Source organism: Podarcis tiliguerta (assembly GCF_965153285.1).
Source record: "Podarcis tiliguerta genome assembly, chromosome: 7".
Taxonomy (NCBI): domain Eukaryota; kingdom Metazoa; phylum Chordata; class Lepidosauria; order Squamata; family Lacertidae; genus Podarcis; species Podarcis tiliguerta.
The window spans coordinates 32669852-32679381 of record NC_139540.1 but is presented as its reverse complement, the minus strand read 5'-3'; the positions used below and the strand labels follow the sequence as shown (position 1 = coordinate 32679381).

The window sequence follows — 9530 nt, the reverse complement described above, 5'->3', positions numbered from 1 at the left end:
ATGCTAACAAAAGCAAAGAGTATCAGATCACTGCTCAGGACACCAGCGGTGATGTTTGTGGAACCGCGCACTGTCTCAGAGCTAATCTCCGGGATAATTTAGATTAACCTTTCTGGTCGCTGCAAACCACATTGCCTTTTCCCCTGACCGTGATGTGCTACTCGGACTTATAATAACCATTTTGGATCATAGCAGTGGAACCAAAGCTGGCACTGAGCTGGCCTTCTGCTAAACTTTCAAACGGAACCAAATTAGAAACATCACAGTTTGGGCTTATTTCACCTTTCTGTCTAAATAATAACAACATTAACAATTTTTGAAGTGCCCTGACAGAAAACCTAGTATTGACTGTGAATAATTCTCCCCTCCCAAATAATTTTTATTTGATCTTACAAGTGCAAATTTATAACAATACCAAATATATATCCATATTCAGAGATTTCTCCGAATCTCCAGACTTGTCACCATCCCCTCCATGGGTCATATTGTCAACGTTTTCAACTGCATATTATTTCATCATCCATATTTATATCTCTCCATATTTTCCATAGTATTTGTTGCACAACAAGTGTTACTAGAATCCTGCCAATGTTTTCATCTGCTTACAGTGGTCTCCTAAATAAATTATATTTTTTCCCATTCTTTCTTAAAGTTTTGACTGTGAATAATTCTAACCAGAAATGTGCAGGGCGTCTTGATGTCCTCTTGTGTTTACTTTTTTCACAAGACAGATAACTGTGGCAAATAGAGGCTATGTATCAAAGACCTGTCCCTTCTCAGGTTTGGTAGGTTTATACGTTGAGCTGCTGGGTGACTGCGGGAGGGTGTGCTTTGTCAGGGTGGCAGATGTATCCTCAGAGATCCTCAAGAGAGGATAGCCCAGAGGGGAGGGGAAGGCAAAATCGATCTCTTTCAGTTGCTGAGCTATTCTTCCATTTGTCCCTGCTTTTCATGACTGTAATTCCTGCTGCTCACAGCTATAATTAGAACTTTTAAATTTATAGCACATGCCTAAAGGCCTCGAGATGCTTGGGGGGAAATTTAACTGAATCCATGATTTCTTCAGCAGGGACAGCTGCTACTGTGGTAGGAACGATTCTGAACCGAGAGGTCAACAGAAGATTCTGTGAAATGCTAAACGCCAAAAGAAGTAAGGAGTAAAAAAGAGACAAAAATGAAGACTTAATAACTTTATCACTTATGGTTGTTATCAGGCATTGAAAAGCCACCCTGCACTGCACCCAAAATTAAAATTAGACTAGACAGGTCCAATAGCAGAATGATGAGATGGCCCCCAACTTGGAAGACTTTAAAAGAGGATTAGACAAACGTACGAAGGAAAAAACTTTCATGCGCTAGTCATGATGCTGGTTATGTTCTACTTCCAATGTCAGAGGTATTATGCCTCTGAGTACCAGTTTCTGGGGAAACAAGTTCATACCCTCTAACACCTTGAAGCCAAAATTTGAGACGCCATCTTCCTGGATGCCATCTTTTTTTTTTTTTTTTTTTGCGAGAGCACAAAGTTGATTTCGCACCACAGTCCCTCCCTAAAAGCGCCTTTTCAGACACACGCCCCAAAATGTGTGTTTTGAGGCACTGTGTGAGATCGCAGCCCCCCAAAAGTGCTTCCCCTGGGAGAAATCATACCCCCAAATTGCATGAGATTGTGACAACCAATATGGCCACTGTTCTCTCACGATAAAAAATGGGATGGTTTTTCTGGGACACTTGTGAAGCATGTAAGTTGGGAGAGTACTGTTGCGCTCATGTCTAGTTCGCAAGCTTCTCAGAGGCATCTTGTTGGTCTCTGAGAACAGAATGTTAAACTAGCTGGGCCTTTTTGTGTTATAGGATCTTTTTGTGTTATAACGGCTTACAGGAAGAAAAGAGGGGAGGGGAGGCACTTGAGGATCATTGCGAATCTGCTGTGCATGCAGAAAGTTTAGGTCCTGGAAGGTTTAGGCCCTAGCATCTTCAGGTATAGCTGGAAGAGACCCTTGTCTGAATCCCTGCAGCACTGCTACCAGGCAGTTCAGATGATACTGAGATAGATGGACCAGTGTTCTGACTCAATTTAAGGCAAATTCCTGTGTTCCTTGCTCTGTTCAATTTACAGAAAGACCAGGTGGAATGGCCACTGATGGAGCAAATTCTAGGAGGAAGAAGCTGAGCGGTCCCAGCCAGACTATGATTATCAGCCACTTTTAGAACCAATGCACACTTTTTCCAGGCATGGAATCATGCCCATGAGAGATGGCCACACCTCAATAGGGACAGAGTAAAATGTAGAAATTGCTGCCGGGTGATCACACAGAATTCCAGAAACCTGCCTGCAGTTCATGCCATGTCTTTATTACCTGCACACACATGCAAAAAGAGTAGACTACCATGTCTCACCTTAGCAAGTTGCTTTTGAAATTCCCCATCAGTTCCCCCGTGATCTGCCATGAGGCATGGATGGTTCCTCTCTGTGAAATACAAACCCAACAGCTCACAGAATTTGGCAGAAGTTCTCCTGCATTGCCCCCCATTATTCTTCATCAATTACCAAGAGCAGTAATTACATTTGAACATGATCAAAAGGGAGAGAAAAAATTGGAGAAATTATTGTGGAAAGGGTGGAGGTTATTTTGCTGCACTTAGCTGACTTCTGAGGTGGCCAAGGGATGTTTGTGTGCCTCCTTTCTTTCAGTCTTCAAATCTGCACTCTGCAGCCTCCCTGGGTGCCTTCACTTCCTGAAAACCCCATGACATCCTCAGCTGGGCTTTTATGTATGTGCAGAGGGAAACCACACTGCCTATTGCGTACCTGGCCACTGTTCATTATTTTCAAGAGAGAAGCATTTTTATTTTTGAAAGAAATCAGTGCAGAAAGCTTTTTAAAAAAATAAATAAATGGTAAAATGAAACCTAGTAAAATAAAGCAAGGTTATGCTTAAAATTCTACAAGGCAGGCTTAAGCAGTATGTGGACCGAGAACTCCCAGAAGTGCAAGCTGGATTTCGAAGGGGCAGAGGAACCAGAGACCAAATTGCAAACATGCGCTGAATGATGGAGAAAGCTAGAGAGTTCCAGAAAGACATCTACTTCTGCTTCATTGACTATGCAAAAGCCTTTGACTGTGTCGACCACAAGAAACTATGGCAAGTTCTTAAAGAAATGGGAGTGCCCGATCACCTCATCTGTCTCCTGAGAAATCTCTATGTGGGACAAGAAGCTACAGTTAGAACTGGATATGGAACAACTGATTGGTTCAAAATTGGGAAAGGAGTACGGCAAGGCTGTATATTGTCTCCCTGGTTATTTAACTTATATGCAGAATTCATCATGCGAAAGGCTGGACTGGATGAATCCCAAGCCGGAATTAAGATCGCCGGAAGAAATATCAACAACCTCAGATATGCAGATGACACAACCTTGATGGCAGAAAGTGAGGAGGAATTAAAGAACCTTTTAATGAGGGTGAAAGAGGAGAGCACAAAATATGGTCTGAAACTCAACATCAAAAAAATGAAGATCATGGCCACTGGTCCCATCACCTCCTGGCAAATAGAAGGGGAAGAAATGGAGGCAGTGAGAGATTTTACTTTTTTGGGCTCCATGATCACTGCAGATGGTGACAGCAGTCACGAAATTAAAAGACGCCTGCTCCTTGGGAGAAAGGCGATGGCAAACCTAGACAGTATCTTAAAAAGCAGAGACATCACCTTGCCAATAAAGGTCCGTATAGTTAAAGCCATGGTTTTCCCAGTAGTGATGTATGGAAGTGAGAGCTGGACCATCAAGAAGGCTGATCGCCGAAGAATTGATGCTTTTGAATTATGGTGCTGGAGAAGACTCTTGAGAGTTCCATGGACTGCAAGAAGATCAAACGCATCCATTCTTAAGGAAATCAGCCCTGAGTGCTCACTGGAAGGACAGATCGTGAAGTTGAGGCTCCAATACTTTGGCCACCTCATGAGAAGAGAAGACTCCCTGGAAAAGACCCTGATGTTGGGAAAGATGGAGGGCACAAGGAGAAGGGGACGACAGAGGACGAGATGGTTGGACAGTGTTCTCGAAGCTACAAACATGAGTCTGACCAAACTGCGGGAGGCGGTGGAAGACAGGAGTGCCTGGCGTGCTCTGGTCCATGGGGTCACGAAGAGTCGGACACGACTAAACGACTAAACAACAACAAAAATGAAACCTTATCTTAAAAACAAAGTCAGGGAGCACATCAGATGCTCAGTAGTCACCTTTTCAACTTCTCACACTTCATTTAAAATGAGGCAATTCCTCCCACAGGGTTTCTGGTTTTTTTTTAGATCCAGAGACATAGGCAGCAGGGGAGGCTGCAGAGTATTTAATGGGAATAAAAGAACATGTACCACCCACAGCTGCTTCACAATGATATATTAAGTTCAATCCTGCACCCATTGAAAAGATAAAGAAATTCTAAAGCACCCTGAAAAAGAGACAGAAAAACTGAAGTCGTGGGAGAAATTAGTGGTTGGGTGTATACAGAACTAGTTCATAGTTTGTTAGAACCCGGCTGTTGATTTCTAGAATGGAGAGGGGTGTTACATTTTTTAAAAAAGTGTTATATGAATTATACAGCTGGGGGTGGAGCTGACTGAGTGAAATGGATCTGAGTCTTGCGATTTATGAACTTATGCACTCTACGAGATGGAATGGTTGCCACTTGCTGTTATTTCCCGCCCCCTTAATCCATTTCCACACCCCATGAGTGGAAATATAATGGACAGGACTAAGCTTCTTACAGCACAATCAATGCATGTTGATTCAGAAGTAAGTTCCATCAGCAATAGATGGAAAGGCTGCATAACGATTTCTTTATCCACACAGAGATTCTCAAGCTAACTGAGTTATGATGGATGCTTGCTGGAGCACATGGCTTGCGTGGCATGTGGCAAACAGTAGTGGCTAGTGAGTTATTAGCAGTTATTGACATTTGTCAGCTTTCCGTGTTCTGTAGCAGGAAAACAGAAATGGCAGCAATCATGTCTAATTTAGCCTGCTATGATGTCAGGGCTTTGCGGACTCCCACTCATGTCAAGAAGCACCTAGAAAAGGTTTACAGATGTGTAGGAGGCAGTCAACTATGGCAGTGATGTTGCCAATGTTGCACATGGATCAACTAACGATTAAGCTATCAAAAGCAATCACTGGAGCTTACTGACAGCTGGCTCAATTGTTTGCACCTGTTCTCCCCTCCCCACATTACACATATGTCTGGAATGGATTACCCTGGCTTGTGCTGGACACATTTCACCTTTCCCTATCATGATGTGCCAGAACAACATCTTTATGAAACCTGGGACTCAGAAAGGCAATAGGTATAGTACATTGTGTGCACCTCCTTATGGGAAGGACTCACTCGCAGAGATACCAGGAAAAAAACCCCAACTGGACTCATCCCTTGACTCCAGCTCTGCTTCATAACCCCTCTGGATCTACCTATAATCTGATCCAGAAAACAGTGTCTAAAACAAGGCCTGAGATTGGATCCCAACTCAGAGAAGGTCCCCACCCCCTTCTTTTTGCCAAGACTAGTGTAATATAAGACCATTTGTACTTCAGTAGAATTAGATCCATTTTGACCAATAAAAGCTAGGACCTTGTTTCTGATTGGTTGGCCATGCAGTATACAGAGAAGAGTACTAGTATTTCCTAGGAAAGGGAGATCTTCTTGAGCAAGCAAAAGCTCTCTGGCTCAAAACCCAAATGTTAAATGGCTACTTAATAACAGGAGACATAAAACCCCCAACAGTCTCTTTCTCTCCAAGACAATTGTTCTTTTGCAGGTGGGGTTCAAGCATATACCAGTAGATTCAGGTTGCACAATTAAAGTGGGTTTAGTGCTCAGGTGCAAAATACTCCCTCCCTTCCCCCTCTCTCCACACACACCCACACCCTTGCAGTAAGGAAAGTGATGTGGAAATGTGCTGGAAAATGTAGGATAACCATTACTTGACCAACCACTCAACCAGCTGGTGGTCTGGCTAGCCACTGTGAGAACAGAATGCTGGATTAGATGGGCCTTTGGTCTGATCCAGCAGAACTCCTCTTCAGTGCTTATGTCATTGTATAACTTCCCTGCAGACAAATGCTCAGTAAGCAGTTGGGGTTACAAACTTTACCTCCCAACAAACTTTGTGCAAACAAATCACGATGAATGCTCAACATACAGGTTGTGGCATCTTTCCCTCTCTCAGATGCACCCCTTTGGGATGTATTTTCCTTCCTTAATGAGAAGGCAAGAAACGGTTTCTCTCCCACACACTCTCGCCCTTCCCTTTGGGATGCCCTTATCCTTCTTGATCACGAGACAAGGAATAGTTTCAGCAAAGGGCCCCCACTCAGCCATTGGGGATTCTTACATTGGTTGCCAGCTTGCTTCTAAGTTCCTTTCTTCCATTTTTGAACTCAGTGCTCTGTTGTTTTTAGGAAATACTCAATGCCCTGCCAATACTTCTGGAGAACAGCTACATTACAATTGTACCTTGGTTCTCAAACGCTGAAAACCTGGAAGTAAATGTTCCTTTTTTTGGAAGCCGAATGTCCGATGCGGCTTCCTCTTGAGTGAAGGAAGCTCCTGCAGCCAATCAGAAGCCGCGTCTTGGTTTTTGAATGTTTTCGGGAGTCGAACGGACTTCCAGAACAGATTACATTTGAGAACCAAGGTACCACTGTATTTGATGTTCTTTCTCTCTGCTGAAAGGTTCTTTATGTGAGCCAGTGTGGTGTAGTGGTTAAGAGCGGTGGTCTCGTAATCTGGTGAACCGGGTTCGTGTCTCTGCTCCTCCACATGCAGCTGCTGGGTGACCTTGGGCTAGTCACACTTCTCTGGAGTCTCTCAGCATCACTCACCTCACAGAGTGTTTGTTGTGGGGGAGGAAGGGAAAGGAGAATGTGAGCCGCTTTGAGACTCCTTCAGGTAGTGATAAAGCGGGATATCAAATCCAAACTCCTCTTCTTCTTTGAACATGACGAGGACATCATGTTCACCACCTGTCTGATGTAGAAAATCCCTAACCCCACACCATCGAGTGCACTCTGTTGTGGTAAATGGTATATGCATGAAGTTAGTCCCAATCAATAGCTATCTTGTATCTATCCTGTTGTTTCTAATGAAATACTGCGTTTTGATGTGTCCCCCCCCCCCAAACCAGCTTTGATCCAAACTGAGAAAAAGAAAAAAAGAACAGCTTAGCTGCATTTTAAAGCTGTTTGCACAACCAAGGTCACTGCCAAACAGCTTCTACCGTCAAGACTTTTCTCCTGATGTTCTGTTGAAATCTACCCTTCTGCTACTTCAGCCCATTTGACACAGGGCTTATCCATACTTCCTCTTGTCGCGCTGCTTTCCCCCGGGGAAAACTATTCTGTAGTGCTCAAGCTACAGGTTTTCTCCAAACTGACATTTGCTCTGATTTAGCACTAAAGAGTGGGTTTTCCCTGAGAAAGGAGCGGGGAAGGGGAAAACTGCTCAGACCTGTGGTTTCTAGGCATGGGGCTAGCGGTAGGGGGGTGGGTCCCTAGGTCTGCCCTCTAGGGCAGCACAGAAAAAGTCTTCTATGGTGAGTTCATGCAAGATCAGGCTACACACAATTCTGAAACAAAGCCTTTCATTTCATTCGATTTTTGTGTTGCTGCTAAACAATGAATGGCTTTGACAGCAAAATCCTTTGCATGTCTACCTGAGAAGTAATTTTTGTTAAGTTCAATGAGGCTTGCTCCTAAGTAAGTGTGTAAGGAGTTGTAGCCTTAACCTGTTTATTTTCGTTAGGGTGGATTTTTCCCCACCCAACAATGAGATCCAGGCCTGTCTGAAATACAGCAGCTGAAGTTTGCCAATGGTTTTCAAGAAAGCCAAACATGTGTTCAAAGCTCGATGGCTCTTGGCAGACACTTATGTTTTAAAGAAGCCCTGATGCCTTCTAGAAAACACAAAAAGACAGTCTGTTTGGAAATAATCTGCTTGTGTCACATTGAGTGAAATCTTAGCTCCTGTGAAGGCAAAGGAAAGTTTGTCATTCACTTTAATGGGGGCAGGCAGGACTCATTGCCCAGGCACATTTATTCTCATGGAGAGGACGTTCACACTTTGAAAACATCTTTTGCTTATTTAGCCCATTTATTTCCTTGTTCTATAGCAGTCTATTTAACTATATACAAAATTAAAATGAATTAACAGCAGCACATTCCTATCCATGTCTACTCAGAAGTAAGTCTAAACTGAATAAAGGTGCCTAAGATTGTACTGTATAATCTTTCCCTCATAAAACCCAAACATACAAGGCTGTAATCTTCTACTCATTCACCTGAAAGGAAGTCCTGTTGATCTCACCTGGACTTACTTCTGAGCAGACACATATCCGCTTGTCTTTCCAGGCTCTAGCTGTCACCCAGTGTCTCTCTTTCCCTGAAACAAATGAGTTGTACAGGGTCTTCCTTTTGTAGATCTTGACAGGTGACTGTTGCTCATGGATATTATTATTTTAGAAATGTGACAGGGTCTTAATGAAATGTCTACATCAGCAAATATAGGCTTTCAAAAGCTATTACAACAAATGTTTCATGTGTTAAAGGTATGCTGAATCTCCTGAGGATCACACCCAAAGATTTAGGAGGTGAGAGTCCGGGAGCTCTGGGTACTTCTTGATATGTTGAGGCCAGATCTGGTGACTCCTCTTCAATCAGGCGATGAAGCTTCGTGCTGCTGGATTGGCCAAAACCATTCACATTTAGTGAATCAAGAGGCTAAGTTGCTGGGCTCTGGTTGTAGGTCAGTGTATGGGATCATAGAAAAGCTCTAATTTCACTTGCTGTAATATTCATAATATATTTTTGGAGATGGCTGGGAATGGACCCAAGCAGAAATAACCGGCTCCCTGACCTCCTCTTGGAAATCTGAAAATGCAGGCTTAAAATCTTGAGACCGGAGAAATGCAGAATGGTTGTGCCAGAGAAAGTAAGACAAAACTTGTTTCATCCATGACTAGTGATGGGAGGGAAATTTGATTCGGTTTGCATTTAATAGCAAACTTACCTCATTTGCACCTTCCAAAACAATATGAGAACTGTGACACAGTCATCCTTTGAAATTTGCACTGCTCTGAATTTTGCAATGGCATGTGTACAAAATGTATCTACTAGGGTAAAGTGTTCGTATAAGCGCATACCTTAGTGAATATAACTTAAAAAATGCATTATGTTAGGCATAGACACTGACTGTGCGGGGCCCTAGGTGCCCGAGCACCCACAAATCATAAATGAAGGGGCTGGCGCCCCCCAAAAATTGCACTTAGCCACGTTGGCACCCCCCAACATGTGTTGAGTGATGTCAGCATGCTGCTGGTGTGCCAATGTCACACGCACACTCCCCGAGCACCCACTGTTGCAGGGGCAAGGCAGTGTGGCTGATGCATAACTATTAGGCAAAACTGCATACTAAAATGTGTATATCGCAAGAAGTTTGCACTAAGATAAACAAATCACAAACCGATGTGGAAATGTGATGA

The 9530-nt window shown here is 43.3% G+C and overlaps 1 long non-coding RNA gene across 1 annotated transcript; it reads right to left on the bottom strand.

Annotated features, from left to right (window-relative positions):
• Positions 1-668: 668 nt before the first annotated feature.
• On the bottom strand, positions 669-8417 carry LOC310681088. Its single transcript, XR_014513111.1, has 3 exons — positions 8331-8417; positions 2401-2471; positions 669-1134 (listed from the first exon to the last, which is right to left on the bottom strand). It is a non-coding gene; the product is annotated as an uncharacterized lncRNA (long non-coding RNA).
• Positions 8418-9530: the final 1113 nt, after the last annotated feature.